Here is a 24,736-nt window from a genome sequence, read left to right on the forward strand (position 1 = left end):
GCAAAGTCTTTGCAATTTTTCGCTGGGTAACACCTTTCTGATATTGCTCCACTATCTTCCTGCGCAACATTGTGGGAATTGGTGATCCTCTACCCATCTTGGCTTCTAAGAGACACTGCCACTCTGAGAAGCTCTTTTTATACCCAATCATGTTGCCAATTGACCTAATTAGTGTTAATTGGTCTTCCAGCTCTTCGTTATGCTCAAATTTACTTTTTCCAGCCTCTTATTGCTACTTGTCCCAACTTTTTGGGGATTTGTTGACACCGTGAAAATTTGAATCAACGTATTTTTCCTTTAGAATGATACATTTACTTGGATTAAACGTTTGATCTGTCATCTACGTTCTATTACAAATAAAATATTGACATTTGCCATCTCCACATCATTGCATTCAGTTTTTATTCACAATTTGTTTAGTGTCCCAACTTTTTTGGAATCCGGTTTGTATTTATTTTACTTTGGCACCATACCCAGCCCCTGGTCATGGGTTTCCAGTGTCAGAGGACCTATTTAACCTCCTGAAAATACCATGATCAATAGTGATCAATAGAAACCACATTATCTAATTGGTTAGACAAAGTAAGGGGTCTCCCTCTGTTACCTCATTGACAATTTCCTCAATGCAATCATGGGGTGCCAAAGGGTTTTTATTGCAGTCAGGAACCCCTAGGTTACCAGAAGCAGAGCATAATAGAATGCTTGCCAGCCACCTTCTCTGTCACACCCAATGCAGATACAGAAAAGGGTCCTGGCTTAGCTCATGAACTAAACAGGGGAAGGAAGGTGCTCAAATGAAAAACAAGTGTATCGAACAAACATATGTAATGTTTGTAGTATATTGGGCAGATAAAAAATCATTTTGGGACCTGAGAACCTCTTAAAGCTAGAACTGCTTGGTGATAATAGTAATAATAGTCAATTATTAATTATCAATGGGGATCCAACGCCTGGTACCCCCACGATCAGCTGTTTGAGAAGGCAGCGGCACGGCTTTCTCCAACATTGCCTAGGCCATGTGACGTCACATTCATCGGTCACATGGCCTAGGCACAGCTCAGCCTCATTGAAGTGAATGGGACTGAGCTGTGATACCAAGCACAGTTCCTGTACAATGTACGGCACTGTGCCTGGTAAGCTGAAAGAAGGTTGTGGTGCTACATGCCTTCTCAAAGGAGAGGTCATCAGTAAAAAAATTAACTGTCTGAAAACCCCTTTAATTTCCTTTCATACATTGCTATTATGTATGATAAAAAAAAAATCATTTACAATAAACAAGCAGGTAGAGCACAATCCTCTCCAGTAGCATAATCAATACTTTCAGTAAAAGTGCATAGGTTTTTGTACAATAAGTATTTTTTGGAATTGCGATTGAGAAGTTAATGTCAAGAAAATGAGAAATCAGAGCAAGACTGCTTCTCACAAATATAAGTCAAGGCAAAATCAGAGTTTGCTGTGAAGAAAAGGGTTATCATTATAACAATAAGGAAAGTGTTTGGTATTATGGGGCTTCCTTCCTTGGCCAAACGGCAGACAACCATTTCCATCTAGCAAAATATTTTTTTAGCTGCTTAGAGATCATATGTCTCTATGAAGGGCATTCTCTCCTAGAAGATAACATTTAAAATACTGTTCAAGAAAACACAAATGAAATGACAAACAGGCTACTCTAAATTTCCTGGTATGTTTTATCAAGGCAACAGTTGTATAATTTGGGCACTGTTTGGTACTGTTATGTAGGAATTATATTGCTATATTATTTCGCCACTGCTTGACACATTTACCATTATGTGGTGATATTATTTAGCCAAAGAGAGTAGTAGTTTGGAAATTTCCACTCCTCTTTCTTCCATTCCTTCCTTTCTCCTTTCCATACCAGCCAATAAGCCCCCACTAATCTTGATCCAGCATCGACTGCCATAATGATAAATCATATGGACCATAAAAGGTATCTCCTTATGAATATTACACTGATAAGGCACAAATGTCAACAGGAACAGCAATACTACAACCAGTGCTGCTTTGTCACATATTCAGATTAACTTTAAGGAGAAATTATCCATTGGCAGGGATTCTAGACAAAGTATGAAGCTGCAATCCATAACAATGAGCTTACCCTCAACAGACAGGTTTAATTACTTGAAATGTTATCTCAGTGGTGCTGTTGCAAATGTCATTGCTGTCAAATACAAATTACTCTGTAGCTATATGGATGCCTTTTAAAACTGTTGTATGTAAAGATTTAATGATTCACATCCACATGAAGTTTTAAAACTAACTTTTGCATTGATTCTTGGGACATCTGACCTATATAGTCCATATAATCCACCAGTACGTGTGGAATATTTTTTTTCCAATTTTCATCTGTTTTCTATACTTATAATAACAGAAAGAAATACGAATATTTGCTTGTCTTCTGTGTTTTGTACCCACTCCTGCTTTTCGCTACCAAATCATAAGTCAATTATGATGCAAATTAGGGACCAAGTCATGCAGGCCTTACAGCTGTTACATAGACAGGATCCGTTGTGTGTCGTATTTTTCCTTCCTTCTGACAGATCAGAAGAAGGGTCAAATAAATGATGATGTTACCCAAGCCGAAAGGCAAAATAGTTGCCCCGTCATGAAGCGGGGAGAGTAGGAACAGCAGAGTGGCAGCAGCAGCATGAGGAGAACACAGAGGGGAACAATGATAGAATGTGGAGGTGGCGGCAGCATCAGGAGGAGGCCACAGGGTTGTACAATAACAGTGTGGAAGTGGCAGCAGCAGCATCAGGAGGCCACAGAGTGGCACAGTGACAAAGTGTGGAGGTGGCTGCAGCAGCAGCATGAGGAGGAGGCCACTGGGTGGAACAATGACAGTGTGGAGGTGGCAGCAGCAGCATGAGAACACAGAGGGGCACAATGATAGAATTTGGAGGTGGCGGCAGCAGCAGCATCAGGAGAAGGCCACAGGGTGGCACAATAACACTGTGGAAGTGGCAGCAGCAGCATCAGGAGGCCACAGAGTGGCACAGTGACAAAGTGTGGAGGTGGTGGCAGCAGCAGCATCAGCAAGAGTTCACCGGGAGGAACAATGACAGTGTGGATGTGGCAGCAGCATCAGGAGGCCACAGAATGGCAAGGTGAAATAGTGTGGAGGTTTAAGCAGCATCAGGAGGCCACAGAGTCAAAAGGAGACATAGCGTGGAGGTGGCAGCAGCAGCATCATGACACCTCAGAGTGGCAAGGTGACATAGTGTAGAGGTGGAAGCAGCATCAGAAGACCATATAATGGCAAAATGACAGAGTGTGGAGGTGGCGGCAGCAGCATCAGTAGGAGGCCACAGGGTGGCACAATGACAGTGTTGAGGTGGCAGCAGCAGCATCAGGAGGTGACAGAGTGGCAAGGTGACATATTGTTGAGGTAGCAGCAGCATTTGGAGACCACAGAGAGGCAATGTGACAAAGGGTGGAAGTGGCAGAAGCATCTAGAGACCACAGAATGGTAATGAGACATAGTGTGGAGGTGGCAGCAGCATCAGGAGACTACAGAGTGGCAAGGTGACATAGTGTGGAGGTGTCAGCAGAATCAGGAGACTACAGAGTGGCAAGGTGACATAGTATGGAGAAGGCAGCAGCATCAGGAGACCACAAAGTCGCAAGGTGACATAGTGTGGAGGTGGCAGCAGCATCAGGAGACCACATAGTGACCCGGTGACAGAGTGGGGAGGTGGGTGGCAGTACCAGTACCAGTTGAAGATGGTAGGTGAAAGAAGGAGCACTTGGCATAAGATGTGTGGCATCAGGCGGGTGGCAGCATCAGAAGGGTAGATGAGGCAGGTAGCCAGAAGAAAATGGTCTCTTTTGTCAATGTGTTGGTGTGGCACCTTGGATGATCTAGTCTGATGCATCAGGCATTGGTGGGTGAAAATTCTGGCTGACCCACGCCTGATTCATCTTGACAAAGGTCAGTCTCTCCACATTTTGGGTGGATAGTCAAGTTCTTCTTGGGGTAACTATGGCCCCAGCCGCACTAAACACCCGCTCTGATGCCACACTACTGGCCGGGCAGGACAGCTTTTCCTGGGCAAACTCTGCCAGTTGTGGGCACAAATCCAGTTTGGCTGCTCAGTAGTCCAGCAGATCTTCAATGGGGAGTGGCAGTGTGCTGTCCAAGTATGGCACCACCTGCTGATTCAGGTCCTGCTCCATGTCTAGCTGCTGCTGGTGAGTAGTTTTTTCACTAGGCGGGTGATGATACGGTAGCTGCTTATCAGTGACTCTAGACTTAAGTTGCTGCTGATGGAGCTGGAACTGCTCCTACCCCCCCACAGCAGCCATGACAGAGGAATGTGAGCGCAGAGGGCCCCTCAGTCAGACCTGCGAGAGAATGGACAATGGCGCAGATAAGCAGGGCACCTACTGACTACATAGGATGTCTTTATAGTAGTTCAGTTTGTCTTCCCTTTCAGCAGGTATAAAAAAGGCCCCCATTTTGAACCAGTAGCGAGGATCCAACAAGGTGGAAAGCCAGAAGTCATCCCTCTGCCGAATGCTGACAATTCGCCTGTCCACTACTCAAGCAAGTGAGCATGCAACGGGCCATTTGGGCAAGTGACTCAGAGGGACTCCCTGCCTCCATCTCCACTGCATACTGCCACGGTGTGTCTGGGTCCTCTGCCTCCTCTTCATCATCACCCTGTAGCTCTTCTGGCTGCTCCTGCTCCATCTCTACTGTCACCTCTGTAGAAAAAACACCCATTTTGCTACACATTGCTTGTGTTCCAATGTCCTCCTCCTTCATTTCAGCCCCCACAGGGCTCATGTGGCCATGAAATCTAGGTGCCACGTCTCCAGTCCCCTGACCAGCCAGATTTACCAGCATCTGTTCCAGGACATGAAGCAGTGGAATGATGTTCTTCATCCCATAGTCCTGGAGAATAACAAATAACGTGGGGCCTATTTGCCATTGTGCTTTATAACATATAACTGCACAGCTGAACGGCAAATATATATATTTTTTGCCACTAATACACGCCAATAAGGGCTTTAGAACATATAACTGCATGGCTGAATGGCAAATTATATATAATTTTTTGCCACTAGTACATGCCAAAAGGGGCTTTAGAACATACAGTATAACTGCACCGCTAAACTGCAAATAGGCCCTTACTTTTTTCCATTTATACACTGCACAAAAGGCTTTAGAACATATAACTGCATTGCTGAATGGCAAATATATATATATATTTTTTGCCACTAATACACGCCAAAAAAGGCTTTAGAACATATAACTGCACCGCTGAACGGCAAATATATATTTTTTTGTCACTAATACACGCCAAAAAGGGCTGTCATTATCTCACTTCACCACACAACTGCTATTATAAGCCCATTTTTTTCCCCACTAATACAAGCCAAAAATGCTTTAGAACATACTGTATAACTGCACCGCACAAGGGCAAATTAAACGTAGAAATATTTCCTTGTAATAAATCCTTTTAATGTCTGTATCAAACAGCACTTGCACCTCAATAACAAGAATGGCTTGCTGGAATTATAGAGCTGCATAATGGCAATTTGGATCCCCAGTCAGTACAGCAAGGTGTAATAGAATTGTTCCTATTACCCAGGCTGTAAACTCCCCTACTGAACCCTGTTCTGCTACAATACTGTTTAATAATTCCTCCCTATCCTTTCCCTACAGTTCTAATGTCTTTCCCTGAACTTCTATTGAGCAAAATATAAGTTTTCAAGTCTTTCCTAGCACTGTCCTAGCACCAGCTAACATCTCTTCCTGCACTAAGTACACTGGAAAATGGCTGAATCCAAGATGGCTGAGGCTATTTATAGGGATGTGACATCACAGGGCTGGTTGGCTGCTAATTGGCTGCATGCATGCCTTTGTAGGTGATCCCTCATTCCCAGAGTTCCATGCTCCATGTCCTAACACGTGCAGCAGCCATTTTAGAAAAAAATTTGATTCGTTGCCACGAAGCTTGAGGAAATTCGGATTCGGTACGAATCAGATTTTTCCTGAAATTCGGATCAAGTTCCACTTCGTCAACTTCGATTTGCTAATCTCTACTTATATACCTACATAAATTCCCTGTATTTATACATGTGTAATGACAATAAAATTTTATCTAATCTAATCTAAATATACTATAGAAATAATTCTTACCTGTCTCCCTGACATGCTACATTATCAATGGTGAGTGCTAACAGTGTATGTGTGCTCTGTATCCCTGGCACGCTTACTAACAAGGGCTAAAACAGCTATTTCTGGGCTGCAGAGAGCCTTTATAGGGGTGTAGAACACTGTGCCTTGCAGTAACACGCAGAGGGAGTTGAAACAATATTGACAAGCACATGACAGGCATCGCTCTTAGAATCACTGCACACTTAAATTATTTGGGCAATCATGGGGCCAAACTGACCAAATAACTTAAGTATGAACTCAGCCTTACAGGTCGACGTCAAGAAGAAGCGCACTCCTTTTACACCGTCGCCAGTTGATTCCACATAGATGTCTACAGAACCTGTTCTAGTAAACGCTTGTACAAGTAGAGCCCCCCCCCCCGACAGAGTGGAGAGGGTTTCAGCAGTAAGTTTGTGTTGACGTCACTGATTAATTTGCCCTTCCTCTGATCCGTCAAAACAATAACACACAAAAAAAGCATTTGCTCAATAATCCATCAGTATTGCTAATGCCCAAAAAAAAAAAAACAGGAGTGGATGTAAAACAGAGTTAATACATAAATGGAATATTTGCATGTGTTCTGTGTTTAGTACCCACTCCTGCTTTTGGCTACCAAATCATAAGCTAATTCTGATGGGACCATATAGGCCTTATAGCTGCTACACAGACAGGATCCATTGTGCATCTCATTTTGTCTTCCTTCTGTCAGATCAGAAGAATGGTCAAATAAATCATAATGACAGCAAGGCCAAAAGGCAAAATAGTGGCCCAGTCATGTAGTGGGGAGGGTGGGAACAGCATGAGAAGTCCACAGTGTGGCCCTATGACATAGTGGTGAGGTGGAAGCAGCATGAGGAGGCTACAGAATAGCACAATGACAGAGTCTGAAGGTGGCGGCAGGACAAGTATGCCACAGAATGGCATGAGTCTCGAGGTGGTGACAGTAACAGCATTAGGAGGATACAACAGAGTGGCAAGGTGACATAGTGTGGAGATGGCAGTAGCAGCAGCAGTATCAGGAGACCACATATTGTCAAGATGGCATATGTATAGATCGTAGTAGTAGTAGCAGCAGCAGCAGCAGCATCAGAAGAATACTACAGAGTGGCAGGGTGAAATAGTTTAGAGTTGGCAGCAGCATGAGGAGACCACAGAGTGGCAAGGTAACATTATGTGGAGATGGCAGCAGCATGAGCAGATCACAGAGTGGCAAGGTGAGATAATGTGGAGATGGCAGCAGCAGGATACCACAGAGTGGCAAGGCAACATAGTGTGGATATGGCAGCAGCATGAGGAGACCACAGATTGGAAAGGTGACATAGTGTGGAGTTGTCAGCAGCATGAAGAGACCACAGATTGGCAAGGTGACATAATGTGGAGATGGCAGGAGCAGCAGGATACCACAGATTGGCAAGGTGACATAGTGTGGAGTTGGCATCAGCATGAGGTGATCACAGTGTGGCAAGGTAACATAATGTGGAGATGGCAGCAGCATCAGGCCACAGAGTGGCAAGGTGACATAGTGTTGATATGGCAGCAGCATGAGCAGACCACAGAGTGGAAAGGTAGCATAGTTCGGAGGTGGTGGCATCATCAGGAGGCCACAGAGTGGCAAGGTGACATAGTGTTGATATGGCAGCAGCAAGAGAAGACCACAGAGTGGCAGGGTGACATAGTGTGGAGTTAGCAGCAGCATAGGGAGACCACTTAGTGGCAAGGTGACATAGTGTGGAGTTGGTAGCAGCAGCAGGAGGACACAGAGTGGCAAAGTTACATAGTGTGGATATGGCAGCAGCATGAGGAGACCATATAGTGGCAAGATTACATAGTTTGGAGGTGGTAGCAGCATCAGGAGGCCACAGAGTGTGAAGGTGACATAGTTTGGAGGTGGCGGCAGCATGAGGAGGCCACAGAGTGGCAAGGTGAAATAGTGTGGATATGTCAGCAGCATGAGGAGACCACAGAGTGGCAAAGTGACATAGTGTGGAGATGGCAACAGCATGAAGAGGCCACAGGGTGGCAAGGTGACATAGTGTAGCGTTGGCAGCAGCATGAGGCAACCACAGAGAAGCAAGGTGACATAATGTGGAGATGGCAGCAGCAGCAGGATACCACAGAGTGGCAAGGTGACATAGTGTTAAGTTGGTAGCAGCATGAGGAGAACACAGATTGGCAAGGTGACACAGTTTGGAGGTGGCGGCAGCATCGGGAGGATACAGAGTGGCAAGGTGACATAATTTGGATATGGCAGAAGCATGAGGAGACTACATAGTGCCAAGGTGATATAGTTTGGATATGGCAGCATCATGAGGAGACCACAAAGTAGCAAGTTGACATAGTCAGGAGGTGGTGGCAGCATCAGGAGGCCACAGAGTGACAAGGTGACATAGTTTGGAGGAGAAAATTCAGGGGTTGGCAGCACTACTCATCCCACTCATTTGGGTACTGACCAGGAAATGGCTTACAAGCCAAATGGTGCGCGCAGATAGGGATCCTGGCTGGGGGTCCTAACTCATCCAGACAATTCAATAATCCGCAGCACTCGCCGGTAAATGATGAAAATAGTGGTGATTTATTCACTCAAGCAGCCAGTATACAGCGACGTTTCGACCTCAGTTGGTCTTTATCAAGCAGTGCTTGATAAAGACCAACTGAGGTCGAAACGTCGCTGTATACTGGCTGCTTGAGTGAATAAATCACCACTATTTTCATCATTTACCGGCGAGTGCTGCGGATTATTGAATTGTATAGTTTAGAGGAGGTGGCAGCATCAGGATAAATAGTGTGGATATGGCAGCAGCATTGGGAGACCACAGAGTGGCAAGGTGACATAATGTAGAGATGGCAGTAGCATGAGGAGACCACAGAGTGGCAAGGTGACAGAGTTTGGAGGTGGCAACAGCATCAGGAGGTCACAGAGTAGCAATGTGACATAGTGTGTATATGGCAGCAGCATGAGGAGACCACAGAGTGGCAAGGTGACATAGTGTTGATATGGCAGCAGCATGAGGAGACCACAGAGTGGCAGGTGACAGTGTGGAGTTGGCAGCAGCATAAGGAGACCACAGAGTGGCAAGGTGACATAGTGTGGAGTTGGCAGCAGCATGAGGAGACCACAGAGTGGCAAGATGACAAAGTGTTAATATGGCAGCAGCATTAAGAGACCACAGAGTGGCAGGGTGACATAGTGTGGAGTTGGCAGCAGCATAAGGAGACCACAGAATGGCAAGGTGACATAGTGTGGAGTTTGCAGCAGCATGAGGCGACCACAGAGAAGCAAGGCAACATAATGTGGAGATGGCAGCAACAGGATGCCACAGAGTGGCAAGGTGACATAGTGTTAAGTTGATAGCAGCATGAGGAGAACATAGATTGACAAGGTGACACAGTTTGGTGGTGGCGGCAGCATCGGGAGGACACAGAGTGGCAAGGTGACATAATTTGGATATGAAGAAGATGAACCTTTGGATGGCGCTGTCAGCAGGAGTCAGAAGCGGGTAGGTATTGATAACAATACTTTTTTATTTTCAGTCAACGCGTTTCAGGGGCGGAGAGCCCCCTTCATCAGGACAGTATACAATATAAAACAGCATTCACATGTGGCGGTTACTTAAACTAGAAAAAGGTGCGTGAGGCCAAACAAAGGTGGAGCAAGGGGAGGGGGGGGGGGAGTGGGTGTGTATCTAAAACTATAGAGAGTTGTCGCCGGGCAAACATCTTATGTCGAAATGAATGGATATAAATGTAATGAATGGTGAAGGGGGTAGTATAAAGCATGGTGGTTATATTGATTAAAACGTATATAAAATATGTACATCTTGATAAATGAATAAATTATATTATATATGTATGTGTACACGCATATACACAAAATTTATACATATATACATCAGCACATACACAAAATTGTACCATGATCTTTATTAATATATATATATATATATATATATATATATATATATAAAAGAATCCCACTGTATATAAAAATACATATATTGGTGATAAAATGGGGGGGGAGGAAGGGGGGTTGTTAGCTGATTTTTTTAAAAAGATTAGTGAATAAATAATTTTGTGGTTGTATGGGGGAGGGCAATATCAGGAGATTAACCTGATTAACCTGAGATTAACCTGATCCAATCAGGTTAATCTCCTGATATTGAACAATCTCCAGATTGTTATGAACATTATTTTTTTTTTTAATATATTTTTTAACTTTTAGGAATCTTTTATGACATTTTATAAATTGTACTGTCATACAATTGGGAATATTCTGCAAGTTTTATTTTATGTTTGTGATTGATTGATAACACTGTTTATCTAAATAAATCTGTTGTACCCAATACGTAGTGCCAGATATCGAGTGCCCACTATACCTTTATTTATACTTTTACCCCATATTGTGGTCTGGGTGAACCACAACTTAGTGAGAGCACCGGTCTATAGTAGCAGGAGGGGTGAGCCACTATATATTTCAACTATCAATCTCCTGATATTGCCCTCCCCCATACAACCACAAAATTATTTATTCACTAATCTTTTAAAAAAATCAGCTAACAACACCCCTTCCCCCCCCCATTTTATCCACCAATATATGTATTTTTATATACTGTGGGATTCTTTTATATATATATATTAATAAAGATCATGGTACAATTTTGTGTATGTGCTGATGTATATATGTATAAATTTTGTGTATATGCGTGTACACATACATATATAATATAATTTATTCATTTATCAAGATGTACATATTTTATATACGTTTTAATCAATATAACCACCATGCTTTATACTACCCCCTTCACCATTCATTGCATTTTATCCATTCATTTCGACATAAGATGTATATTATCATATATATAATTTTATTTCCTTTTTTTTTTATATATATATGTTGTTGTATTTTCTATACATTTATATATATATATATATATATATATATATATTTTGATATATATATGGTTTTGGTTATAGGTATCCTATCATATATATATATATATATATATATATATATATATATATATTTTACTGTCTATATAACCACCATGCTTTATACCATTTCATGCCTAGCCTTTTTTCCCCAAAAAATCTTTTATTACTAGACTGATCCATTCATAAGTAATTTAAATATGGCCCAATTTTTAACCATTACAGCTTGCTATATCCCAGAGCAACTTAATATATAAATACTCTATTTTCCTGTTTCAAAACAAATTGGGTCCATTCTATATATATATGTCTAAAGGATCAGCAAACAGCTGAGTGCCCGGCGACAACTCTCTATAGCTTTAGATACACACCCACTCCCCGCCCCCCTCCCCTTGCTCCACCTTTGTTTGGCCTCACGTGCCTTTTTCTAGTTTAAATAACCGCCACATGTGAATGCTGTTTTATATTGTATACTGTCCTGATGAAGGGGGCTCTCCGCCCCTGAAACGCGTTGACTGAAAATAAAAAAGTATTGTTATCAATACCTACCCGCTTCTGACTCCTGCTGACAGCGCCATCCAAAGGTTCATCTTCTTTCTTCTTCTGCAACTTATTTCTCCCTGACGAATGCTTCCAAGGCACTGGGGGCTGGAACCTAGGCAGCAGCGCAGGCACCCCGCACGCTGATCGGGAAAATCAGCACAAGCTTCATATAGGTGTTGTGACTTTTCACAACACCTTCTGGTAAGAGTTTTTATCTATCTCTTGCACCTATTAGTATACAATACCACACATGAGGGGCTGCCTCCTATCTCTCTTTTATCTTCATAATTTGGATATGGCAGCAGCATGAGGAGACTACATAGTGGCAAGGTGACATAGTTTGGATATGGCAGCATCAGGAGGCCACAGAGTGACAAGGTGACATAGCTTGGAGGAGGTGGCAGCATCAGGGGGCCACAGAGTGGCAAGGTGAAATAGTGTGGATATGGCAGCAGCCTTGGGAGACCACAGAGTGGCAAGGTGACATAGTATAGAGATGGCAGTAGCATGAGGAGACCACAGAGTGGCAAGGTGACAGAGTTTGGAGGTGGCGACAGCATCAGAAGGCCACAGAGTAGCAAGGTGACATATTGTGGATATGTCAGCAGCATGAGGAGACCACAGAGTGGCAAGGTGACATAGTGTTGATATGGCAGCAGCATAACGAGACCACAGAGTGGCAAGGTGACATAATGCTGAGATGGCAGCAGCAGGATATAACAGAGTGGCAAGGTGACATAGTGTGGAGTTGGCAGCAGCATGAGACAACCACAGAGAAGCAAGGTGACATAGTGTGGAGATAGCAGCAGCAGCAGGATACCACAGAGTGGCAAGGTGACATAGTGTGGATATGGCAGCAGCATCAGGAGGCCACAGAGTAGCAAGTTGACATAGTGTGGAAATGGCAGCAGCACGAGGCAAGGTGACATCGTTTGGAAATGGCAGCAGCAGCTGCATCAGGAGACTACAAAGTGACCTGGTAACATAGTGGGGCCGTGGATGGCAATACCATTACCCGCTGACGAAGGTGGGTGAAATAAGGAGCACTTGGCATCAGGCGGGTTGCAGCATCAGAGTAGTAGCTGAGGCAGGTAGCCAGAAGAAACCGGTCTCTTTTATCAAAGTGTTGTTGTGGCACCATGGATGATCTAGTCTTATGCATCTGGAATTGGTGGTTGGAAATCCTGGCTGATACACATCTGATTCATTTTTACAAAGTTCAGTCTTTCCACATTTTGGATGGACAGGCGAGTTCTCCTTGAGGTAACTATGGACCCCGCCGCACTAAACTCCCGCTCTGATGCCACACTACTGGCCGGGCAGGACATCTTTTCCAGGGCAAACTCTGTTAGTTGCGGCCACAAATCCAGTTTGGCTACTCAGCAGTCCAGCTAATCTTCAATGTTGGGTGGCCGGGTGCTGTCCAAGTATGCCACCACCTGCTGTTTCAAGTCCTGCTCCAGGTCTACCTGCTGCTGCTGTTGAGTAGTTTCTTCACTATTTGGGTGAAGAAAGCTACACATCAGCGACTGTAGACTCAGGGTGCTGCTGATGGAGCTGGTACTGCTCCTGCCACCCCACCCCACCCCAGCAGCCATGGCAGTGGAATGTGAGCGCAGAGGGCCCCCCCCGGTCAGACCTGCGAGAGGATGGACGATGGCGCAGATAGGCAGCGGCTAACTGACTACATAGGATGTCTCTGTAGTAGTTCAGTTTGTTCTCCCTCTCGGTGGGTGTAAAAAAAGGCCCCCATTCTGGACCGGTAGCGAGGATCCAACAAGGTGGAGAGCCAGAAATCATCCCTCTGCCGAATGGTGACAATTCAGCTGTCAGTACACAGGCAAGTGAGCATGCATCGGGCCATTTGTACAAGTGACTCGGAGGGACTCCCTGCCTCCATCTCCACTACATACTGCCACGGTGTGTCCGGGTCCTCTGTCTCGTCTTCCTCATCGCTCTGTATCCCCTCTGGCTGCTCCTGCTCCTCCTCTTCTGTCAGCTGAGTAGAAAAACCACCCATTTTGCTACACATTGCCTGTGCTCCAATATCCTCTTCCCCCTCCTCCTCCTCTTCCAGTTCAGCCCCCACATGGCTGATATGGCTGTGAGATCAAGGCGTCACGTTTCCTGTCCACTGACCAGCCATTGTTACCAGTATCTGTTCCAGGACATGAAGCAGTGGAATGACATTGTTCATTCCGTAGTCCTGGCCACTGACAAATAACATTGTCTCGTCAAAAGTCTGGAGCAAATGGCAGGTGTCACATATGAGCTGCCACTGGCTGACATTGAAGTTACACAGTGGAGTACTCCTATCCGCTTGCATCATCAAGAAATCGTTGATGGCCTTTCTCTGTTCGTATAGTTGGTCCAACATATGAGGATAGAATTCCAACGGGTGGAAACTTCGCATATCAGCCTATGTTGGGGATACCGTTCTGCCACTGCAGCTCAAGGAGGTTATGCTTTGCGGTGTACGAGTGACTGAAGTGCATGCAAAGTTTCCTGCCCATTTTTTGGATGTCTTACAGATGGGTGGAAGACTTCAGGAACCGCTTGACAACCAAATTAAACACGTGTGCCATGCAGAGCTTATGGCTCAGCCTTTATTGACGCAGCGCTGACACAATGTTCTTCCCGTTGTTGGTCACCATGGTTCTGTCATGGTAGGTAAGATAAGGGAAGGAAACAGAACACAACAAGGCAAACAAACCAACTGACTAAGCCCCAAATGCTAGGGAACAAAGGTGTCACCTCCTAGTAATCCATAAAACACTTTCCCTAAGCTGCTATGTCCATGTGCATATCTCAATGGTAGATATGCACATGCTCACATACATAAGACTGTAATACACTGAACAAAACCCTCAGCTGTAGGGAAGAGGGAAAGAGACACCCAGCTCCTTCAACAACCGAAGGAGCTAGTGTCACCCTAGAGGCCTAGTAAAGACAGACACAGAAGGAAAGGGGACTTATCTAGAGATGTGTTGGAGCAGACTGATCCACCAAACTTCCAGAGCTCACACAAGGCAGAACTATAACCTGCAAAGGCTATAGGGAGAAGGAGAAATAAATAGCCTCACCAATTACCTAAAGAACAACACCTGGGAGGCGGTGAGATTCAGTTCAAACCTACAACAAAACAAACTGTCAGAATGAGTCACGTGCAGCAACTCTGACATATCTTCTCAGAACACCCACAGGGCAGGGCGTGATAGGTTCTGATTTTCAGTTAATGCGGAGAAAGCCAAGATTTCTTGATGCATCACAAGGAGCAGTTCCTCCCCTGTGTGACTCCGTTCACCAAGGCAAACCAGATGCAGAACAGCGTGACACCACCGAGCCCTGCACATATATGGTATGCTGGAGGGGCATTGTGACTTGTCCCTTCAGTGGAGGCTGAGGAAAGGTGGAGGATGAGGAGGCATAGGTGGACATTGTCGCAGGACCAAAGGGGTGACAACATTGAGGCAGAAGCGACGTGACCTGGCCTTGTTGCAGGTGTGGCTGTGTAGGAACCACAGTCACCCAGTGGGCCGTAAAGGACATGTACTGTCCCTGACCATAGTTACAGCTCCACATGTTAGCGCTGCCGTGCACTTAAGCAGACACCGACAGGCTCAAGGACTGGCCCACCTTCTTTTCGACATATTTGTGCAGGACTGGTACTGCCTTTTTTGCAAAGAAATGACAGCTTGGGACTCTCCACCTCGGCTCGGCACAAGCCATCAGTTCTTTGAAAGGTGCAGAGTCCACCACTTGGAAAGAGCACATTCAGCTTCTGCGCTGTTGGATGCATGCATGCATACTGCTGTCTCTTGGCAATCACTTCGGTGATCGATTGCTGACGGAATGACTGACGAGGAGTAGGAGCAGGAGCATCTGGACCAGCAGAAGATGGGAATGACAGACAGCTCCTTTAGGCTGAGGTGATGGAGCCTTGACTGACTGAAACCGGGTGCGTGCCACTGGGTGATGCAGCTGTAGTTGCGGCAGGCTGGATCACCACATCGGAGCCACGGTTCTCCCAGGCCGCTGCATGGCAACGAAGCATATGTCGACGCAGGGCCGTAGTGCCAACATTGTCACCCTGGCAACGCTTTGACTTCTGCCCACAGATTCTACATATGGCCATGTTAACCTTTTCTGTCAGCTTAATAAAAAAACTGCCACACCCCCGAGTAGGTGATTTTCCTCCCAACAGTCCGCACTGACTGACTGCTGCCGCCTCTGCCTCAGTGAACCCCTGCACCATTACTACCCAGGCAGGTAGGCTGCTGCAAAGCAGGTGGTCTACCCCGGGCATGTTTGGCTCCCGACCTGCAACTGCTGCCACCCTGCTGACTCCCAGCCATGCTACCACGCAGCTGGCTCAGCCGCTGCCTCACAGGAAAGTTGTCACCCTCTTCTCCTGATAATGATGAAGCCCCTTCTGCACCCGGCTCCCAAGTGAGATCGGCTTCATCATCATCAAGTAGTGTCTGAGCCCGCTCGCAACACAAGCTCCTACGCCACTCTCCTCATTACCACTTGCCCGCCTAGTGGAGAAAGCGGCGGATGTCTCCTCCAGATCTTGGCTCGGCAGTAGCTGCTGACTGTCCTTTTGCAGCTCGTCCTCGCTGTATAGTGGAACTGAGCCCACAGCATACAATACTTCTGTTAAATGGTAAAGCTGGTCAGCACTTACTCGGTGCACACTGCACGGAAGAAGGAGAAATCTCTGCAATCAATTGATAATCAAAAAAAATCCCAGCAGCTGTGTCTTTGCAATATAAATTTATTCCAGAAATTTCCTACAACCAGGATGCGTTTTGCCAAACATCCCTTCATCAAAACTTGTTGATGAAGGCATGTTTGCCGAAAAGAGTCCTGGTTGTAGGACATTTGTGGAATAAATTTATATTGCAAAGACACAGCTGCTGGGATTTATTCATTATCAATACAATACTTCTGTGGCTGAGGGTACAGCAAAGGACAGAGGCAGGTTGAGGACAGGTGAGGGCACAGGGCCTGCTCTGGGGCCATTCCGACTAAGGGTTGTGTCTGACTAACCTACCGACTCTTGGCTGGGGGTGTCTGATGTCACTTGGAATGACATGGATGACCGAGTTAACCAATTAAGAACCGCTGGGTTGCTGGTCAAGACACGACCACTAGATGACACTGGGATCTCAGGCCTCTCGCTGCGACTCCTGCTGCCATGTCCCCTAACTCTGCTGCGATCTCTGCTTGCGCCCAAAACATTCAGGCCTCTGCCACTCCTCTGTGCATGGCCTGGCACTTCTCTGCCTGACATACTTGCAGCTGAACTACACAAATTAAACAGAAATTAAAACACCTCTAAAAGCAACTAATATATTTTTCTTTCTGTACTAAAATAGTCCACTAAATGCTATCACCACAATTAACTGAAGCAGAAATGCATTGAGAATATACACTCATCTAAAGAATTATTAGGAACACTATACTAATATGGTGTTGGATCCCCTTTTGCCTTCAGAACTGCCTTAATTCTACGTGGCATTGATTCAACAAGGTGCTGATAGCATTCTTTAGAAATGTTGGCCCATATTGATAGGATAGCATCTTGCAGTTGATGGAGATTTGAGGGATGCACATCCAGGGCACGAAGCTCCCGTTCCAGCACATCCCAAAGATGCTCTATTGGGTTGAGATCTGGTGACTGTGGGGGCCATTTTAGTACAGTGAACTCATTGTCATGTTCAAGAAACCATTTTTCCAGTCTTCAACAGTCCAATTTTGGTGAGCTCGTACAAATTGTAGCCTCTTTTTCCTATTTGTAGTGGAGATGAGTGGTACCCGGTGGGGTCTTCTGCTGTTGTAGCCCATCCGCCTCAAGGTTGTGCGTGTTGTGGCTTCACAAATGCTTTGCTGCATACTTCGGTTGTAACGAGTGGTTATTTCAGTCAACGTTGCTCTTCTATCAGCTTGAATCAGTCGGTCCATTCTCCTCTGACCTCTAGCATCAACAAGGCATTTTCGCCCACAGGACTGCCGCATACTGGATGTTTTTCCCTTTTCACACCATTCTTTGTAAACCCTAGAAATGGTTGTGCGTGAAAATCCCAGTAACTGAGCAGATTGTGAAATACTCAGACCGGCCTGTCTGGCACCAACAACCATGCCACGCTCAAAATTGATTAAATCACCTTTCTTTCCCATTCTGACATTCAGTTTGGAGTTCAGGAGATTGTCTTGACCAGGACCACAGCCCTACATGCATTGAAGCAACTGCCATGTGATTGGTTGACTAGATAATCGCAATAATGAGAAATAGAACAGGTGTTCCTAATACTTCTTTAGGTGAGTGTAGTTTTCTAGTAGTACTGAAATACGCCCGTATATGCTTTCACCAGAAATAATTGCAACAGTGCAGTGCGTATATATATATATTTTTTTAAATTCTCCCTTATATGCTTTCACCAGAAATTACTGCAACAGTGCAGTGCATATATATATATATGTATATATATATATATATATATATATATTTTTTTTTTTTTCTTACTGTAATATGCCCAGTCCCATACAGTGGACTGTGTATACATTTTTCATTTTTTAATGAAGTACGCCCCTATATGCTTTCAACAGAAATAAGTGCAGAATTGAAATGTGTATATATTTTTCTTGTTGGACTGAAATAGGCCACTATACGCTTTGACTAGAAAACAATCAAAGAGTGACATTTGTATATGTTTTTCTTTTAGTTCTGAAATACGCCCCTATACGCTTTCAACTGAAATAACTGCAGAAGTGAAATGCGTATATATTTTTCTTGCTGGACTGAAATACGCCCTTATATGCTTTTACCAGAAATAACTGCAACAGTGCAGAGTGTATATATATATATATATATATATATATATTTTTTTTTTTTTTTTACTGTAATACGCCCGTATATGCTTTAAACAGAAATAACTGCAACAGTGCAGTGTGTATATATTTTTCTTGTTGGTCTGAAATAGGCCACTATATGCTTAGACCAGAAAACAATCAAAGAGTGAAGTGCTTATATAATTTTCTAGTAGTTCTGAAATACACTCCTATACGCTTTCACCTGAAATAAATGCAGCACTGCAGTGCGTATATATTTTTTATATTTTTTTTACTGTAATACGCTCCTATATACGCTTTCATCAGAAATAACTACAGAAGTGAAATGAGTATATATTTTTCTTGTTGGACTGAAATATGCCCCTATATGCTTTCACCCGAAATAACTGCAACAATGCAGTGCGTATATATTTTTCTTTTTTAATGAAGTACGCCCCTATACGCTTTCTACAGAAATAACTGCAGAAGTGAAATGCACATATATTTTTCTTGTTGGACTGAAAAACACCCCTATACGCTTACGCCACAAATAACAGCAACAGTGCAGTGTGTAAATATTTTTCTTTTTTTTACTGTAATACACTCCTATACACTTTCATCAGAAATAACTACAGAAGTGAAATGAGTATATATTTTTCTTGTTGAACTGAAATATGCCCCTATATGCTTTCACCCGAAATAACTGCAACAGTGCAGTGCGTATATATTTTTCTTTTTTTAATGAAGTACGCTCCTATACGCTTTCTACAGAAATAACTGCAGAAGTGAAATGCACATATATTTTTCTTGTTGGACTGAAATACACCGCTATACACTTACGCCACAAATAACAGCAACAGTGCAGTGTATATATATTTTTCTTTTTTTTACTGTAATGCGCCCCTATATGCTTTAAACAGAAATAACTGCAACAGTGCAGTGAGTATATGTTTTTCTTGTTGGACTGAAATAGGCCACTATACGCTTTGACCAGAAAACAATCAAAGAGTGAAGTGCGTATATAATTTTCTAGTAGTTCTAAACTACGCCCCTATACGCTTTTACCAGAGATAACTACACTGCAGTGCTTATATATTTATTTTTTACTATAATATGCCCCTATATGCTTTCACCAGAAATAACTGCAACAGTGCACTGTGTATATATTTTTCTTTTTTTAAATTAAGTACGCCCTTATATGCTTTCAACAGAAATAACTGCAGAAGTAAAATGCTTATATATTTTTATTGTTGTACTGAAATATACCCCTATACACTTTCACCAGAAATAACTACAACAGTGCAGTACGTATATACTTTCTATTATTTTTTTATGTAATACGCCCCTATATTCTTTAAAAAGAAATAACTGCAACAGTGTGTATATATTTTTCTTGTTGGACTGAAATACGCCCCTTTACACTTTCAACAGAAATAACTATAATAGTGCATTGCGTATATATTTTCCTTTTTTTAATAAAGTACGCCCCTATACACTTTCAACAGAAATAACTGCAGATTTGAAATGCGTATATATTTTTCTTGTTGGACTGAAATAAGCTTTTATACGCTTTCACCAGAATTACCCAACAGTGCAGTGCGTATATATTTTTCTTTTTTTACTGTAATATGCCGCTATACGCTTTAAACAGAAATAACTGCAATAGTGCAGTGCGTATATATTTTCTTTCTTTAATGTAATATGCCCCTATACACTTTAAAAATAAATAACTGCAACAGTGCAGTGCATATATATTTTTCTTTTTTATTGTAATACTCCCCTATATACTTTAAACAGAAATAACTGCAACAGTGCAGTGCGTATATATTTTTCTTCTTTTAATGTAATACGCCCCCTAATGCTTTAAACAGAAAAAACTGCAACAGTGCAGTGTGTATATATTTTTCTTTTTTTACTGTAATACGCCCCTATACGCTTTAAACTTAAGTAACTGCAACAGTGCAGTGGGTATATATTTTTCTTGTTGGACTGAAATAGGCCACTATACACTTTGACTAGAAAACAATCAATGAGTGAAGTGCGTATATATTTTTCTTGTAGTTCTTAACTACATCCCTATACGCTTTCACAAGAAATAACTGCAAAAGTGCAGTGCGTATATATATTTTTTTTACTGTAATACACCCCTATAGGCTTTAAACCAAAATAACTGCAACAGTGCAGTGTGTATATATTTTTCTTTTTTTTATTGTAATATGCCCGTATACGCTTTAAACAGAGATAACTGCAACAGTGCATTTTTATATATTTTTTTGTAATAAGCACTCTAAACGCTTTAAACAGAAGTAACTGCAACAGTGCAGTGGTTATATATTTTTCTTGTTGGACTGAAATAGGCAACTATAGGCTTTGACTAGAAAACAATCAAAGAGTGAAGTATGTATATATTTTTCTTGTATTTCTGATCTATGCCCCTATACACTTTCACCAGAAATAACTGCAACAGTGCAGTGCATTTATATTTTTATTTTTTTAATGAAGTACACCCATAAACGCTTTCAACAGAAATAACTGCAGAAGTCCAGTGCCTATATATTTCTTTTTTTATTGTTATGCGCCCCTATACGCTTTAAACAGAAATAACTGCAACAGTGTAGTGTGTATATATTTTCCTTTTTTATTGTAATATGCCCCTATACGCTTTAAACAGAGATAACTGCAACAGTGCATTTATATATTTTTTTATGCAATAAGCCCCCTAAACACTTTAAACAGAAGTAACTGCAACAGTGCAGTGGGTATATATTTTTCTTGTTGGACTGAAATAGGTCACTATAGGCTTTGACTAGAAAACAATCAAAGAGTGAAGTGCGTATATATATTTTTTTGTATTTCTGATCTACGCCCCTATACACTTTCACCAGAGATAACTGCAACAGTGCAGTGCGTTTATATTTTTATTTTTTTAATGAAGTACGCCCATAAACGCTTTCAACAGAAATAACTGCAGAAGTGCAGTGCGTATATATTTCTTTTTTTATTGTAATACGCCCCTATACGCTTTAAACAGAAATAACTGCAACATTGTAGTTCATATATATTTTTCATTTTTTTTATGTAATACGTCCCTATACGCATTAAAAAGAAATAACTGCAACAGTGGAGTGCGCATATATTTTTCTTGTTAGACTGAAATAGGCCACTTTGCGCTTTGACTAGTTAACAACCAAAGAGTGAAGTGCGTATATAATTTGCTTGTAGTTCTGAAATACACACCTATAGGCTTACAACAGACATACCTGCAAAAGTGCAGTGTGTATATGTTTTTATATGTTTACTGTAATACACCCCTATACACTTCAAACAGAAATTACTGCAACAGTAGAGTGCGTATATATATATATTATTTTTTACTGTAAAACACCCCTATACGCTTTCAACAGAAATAACTGCAGAAGTGAACTGAGAATATATTTTTCTTGTTGCACTGAACTACGTCCCTACATGCTTTCACCAGAAATAACTACAAAAGTGCAATGCGTATATATTTTTCTTTTTTTAACTATAATACGTTCCTATATGCTTTAAACAGAAATATCTGCAACAGTGCAGTGCATATATATAAAAAAATTTTTTACTGAAAGAGGGCCATATATGCTTTCACCAGAAATAACTGCAACAGTGCAGTGCATATATATTTTTGTTGTTGTACTGAAATACGCCCCTATATGCTTTTAACAGAAATAACTGCAGAAGTGAAATATATTTTTTATGTCGTACCAAATAATATACTAAGATATAATGTAAGTTTTTTTTTAACGTAACACTTGCAGCCCAAACACAAAAAGCTGGAATGACAGAGCTGTCTAATAACTATTTGGATACCGAAATAATCGTTCCCTGCACTTGTAAATAGCTTTCCTATCAATGTCCCTAGGGCATTCTGACGTCTCTCCGTGCACTACGATGCTCTGAAATGATTCCTCCCTATCCTTTTCCTGCACTTCATTTTTTTTTAAACAGAGGTTATTCCAATTGCTGTCTCTAGTGGCTTCACACGTCTGTCCCTGAACGCTGGAAAATGGCAGAATCGAAAATGGCTGCCGTATTTAAAGGCCTGTGACATCACAGGGCTGGCTGGCTTCTGATTGGCTGTATGCAGGCATGTCAATCTCGGTGATCCTGCCTTCCCAGAGTTCCTTGCCCCATGTCCTAAGTCCTCACACATGTAGCCACCATTTTAGGAAAATTGTGATTCGTTACCACAAAGTGCAAGGAAATTTGCCTTTTTCAGTACAGAATGAAAAATTTATATGCACTTCACTGTTGCAGTTATTTTTGGTGAAAGCGTTTAGTGGCCTATTTCAGTATAGAAAGAAAAAGATATACGCACTTCACTGTTGCAGTTATTTGTGGCAAAAGCGTTCAGTGGCATATTTCAGTGCAAAAAGAAAATATATACGCACTTCACTGTTGCAGTTATTTGCGGTGAAAGCATTTAGTGGCCTATTTAAGTACAGAAAGAAAAATATATACGCACTTCACTGTTGCAGTTATTTGTGCGAAAGCGTTTAGTAGCTTATTTCAGTACAGAAGGAAAAATAAAATACGCACTTCACTGTTGCAGTTATTTGTGGTGAAAGTGTTTAGTTGCCTTTTTCAGTACAAAAATAAAAATATATTCTCAGTTCACTTCTGCGGTTATGTGTTGAATGCGTTTAGTGGCCTATTTCAGTACAGAAAGAAAAATATATACGCACTTCATTGTTACAGTTATTTGTGGTGAAAGTATTTAGTGGCCTATTTCAGTACAGACAGAAAAATATATACGCACTCACTGTTGCTGTTATATGTTGTGAATGTGTATAGTTGCCTATTTTAGTGCAAAAACAAAATATATACGCACTTCACTGTTGCAGTTATTTGTGGCGAAAGCGTTTAGTGGCCTATTTCAGTACAGAATGAAAAATATATACACACTTCACTGCTGAAGTTATTTGTGGCGAAAGCATTTAGTGGCCTATTTTAGTACAAAATTTAAAATATATACGCACTTCACTGTTGCAATTACTTGTGGCAAAAGCGTTTGGTGGCCTATTGCAGTACAGAATAGTGGCCTATTTGCATCAGCCTACCTGCCCGGGAAGTAGTGGTGCAGAGGTTCACGGAGGCAGTGGCGGTAGCAGTAAGTCAGTACAGACTGTTGAGGGGAAAATCACCTATTCGGTGATGTGGCGTTTTTTTTTTAAGCCGCCGGAGGAGGTGAATGTGGCCATACGTAGAATTTGTGGTCAGAAGGTGAAGCGTGGCCAGGGAGCCAATGTTTGCACTGTGGCTCTGCATCAACATATGCAGCTCTGCTATAAAGTGGCCTGGGAGAACCGCAGCTCCGATGTGGTCATCCAGCCTGCCGCAGCAACCGCTGCATCACCCAGTGGCACGCACCTGGTTTCAGGCAGTCAGACCTGGAGCAGGACCTAAACCATCTGGTGGTGGCATACTTGGACAGCACCCTGCCGACCCACATTATAGATCCGCTGGACTTCTGGGCAGCCAAACTGGATTTGTGGCTGCAACAAGCAGAGTTTTCCGTGGAAAAGCTGTCCTGCCCGGGCAAGTAGTGTGGCATCAGAGCAGGTGTTTAGTGTGGTGGGGGCCATAGTTTTCCCAAGTAGAACTCGCCTTTCCACCCAAAATGTGGAGAGACTGACCTTTGTCAAGATGAATCAGGCGTGGAACAGCCAGGATTTCCACCCATAAATTCCTGATACATCAGACTAGATCATCCATGGTGCCACACCAACACTTAGACAAAAGAGACTGGTTTCTTCTGGTTACCTGACTCAGCTACTACTCTGATGCTGCCACCTACCTGATGCCACATATCTGATGTCAAGTGCTCCTTCTTTCACCCACCTTCATCAGTAGGTACTGGTATTGCCACCTCTCCTGATGCAGCTGCTGCTGCCATCTCCACACTATGTCACCTTGCCACTCAGTGGTATCCTGATGCTGTTGCTGCTATCTCCTCACTATGTCACCTTGTCACTCTGTGGTATGCTGCTACTGCTGCCATCTCCAAACTATGTCACCTTGCCACTCTGTGGCCTCCTCCTGATGCTGTTGTTGCCGCCACCTCCACACTCTGTCATTGGGCCACTCTGTGGTCTTCTCATGCTGCGGCCACCTCCAGACTCGGTAATCGTGCTACTTGGTAACCTCCTCATCCTGCTGCCAATTCCAGACTCTGTCATTGTGCCACTTGGTGGTCTCCTCATGCTGCCG

This window comes from Bufo gargarizans, chromosome 4 (genome assembly GCF_014858855.1).
Source record: "Bufo gargarizans isolate SCDJY-AF-19 chromosome 4, ASM1485885v1, whole genome shotgun sequence".
Classification (NCBI taxonomy): domain Eukaryota; kingdom Metazoa; phylum Chordata; class Amphibia; order Anura; family Bufonidae; genus Bufo; species Bufo gargarizans.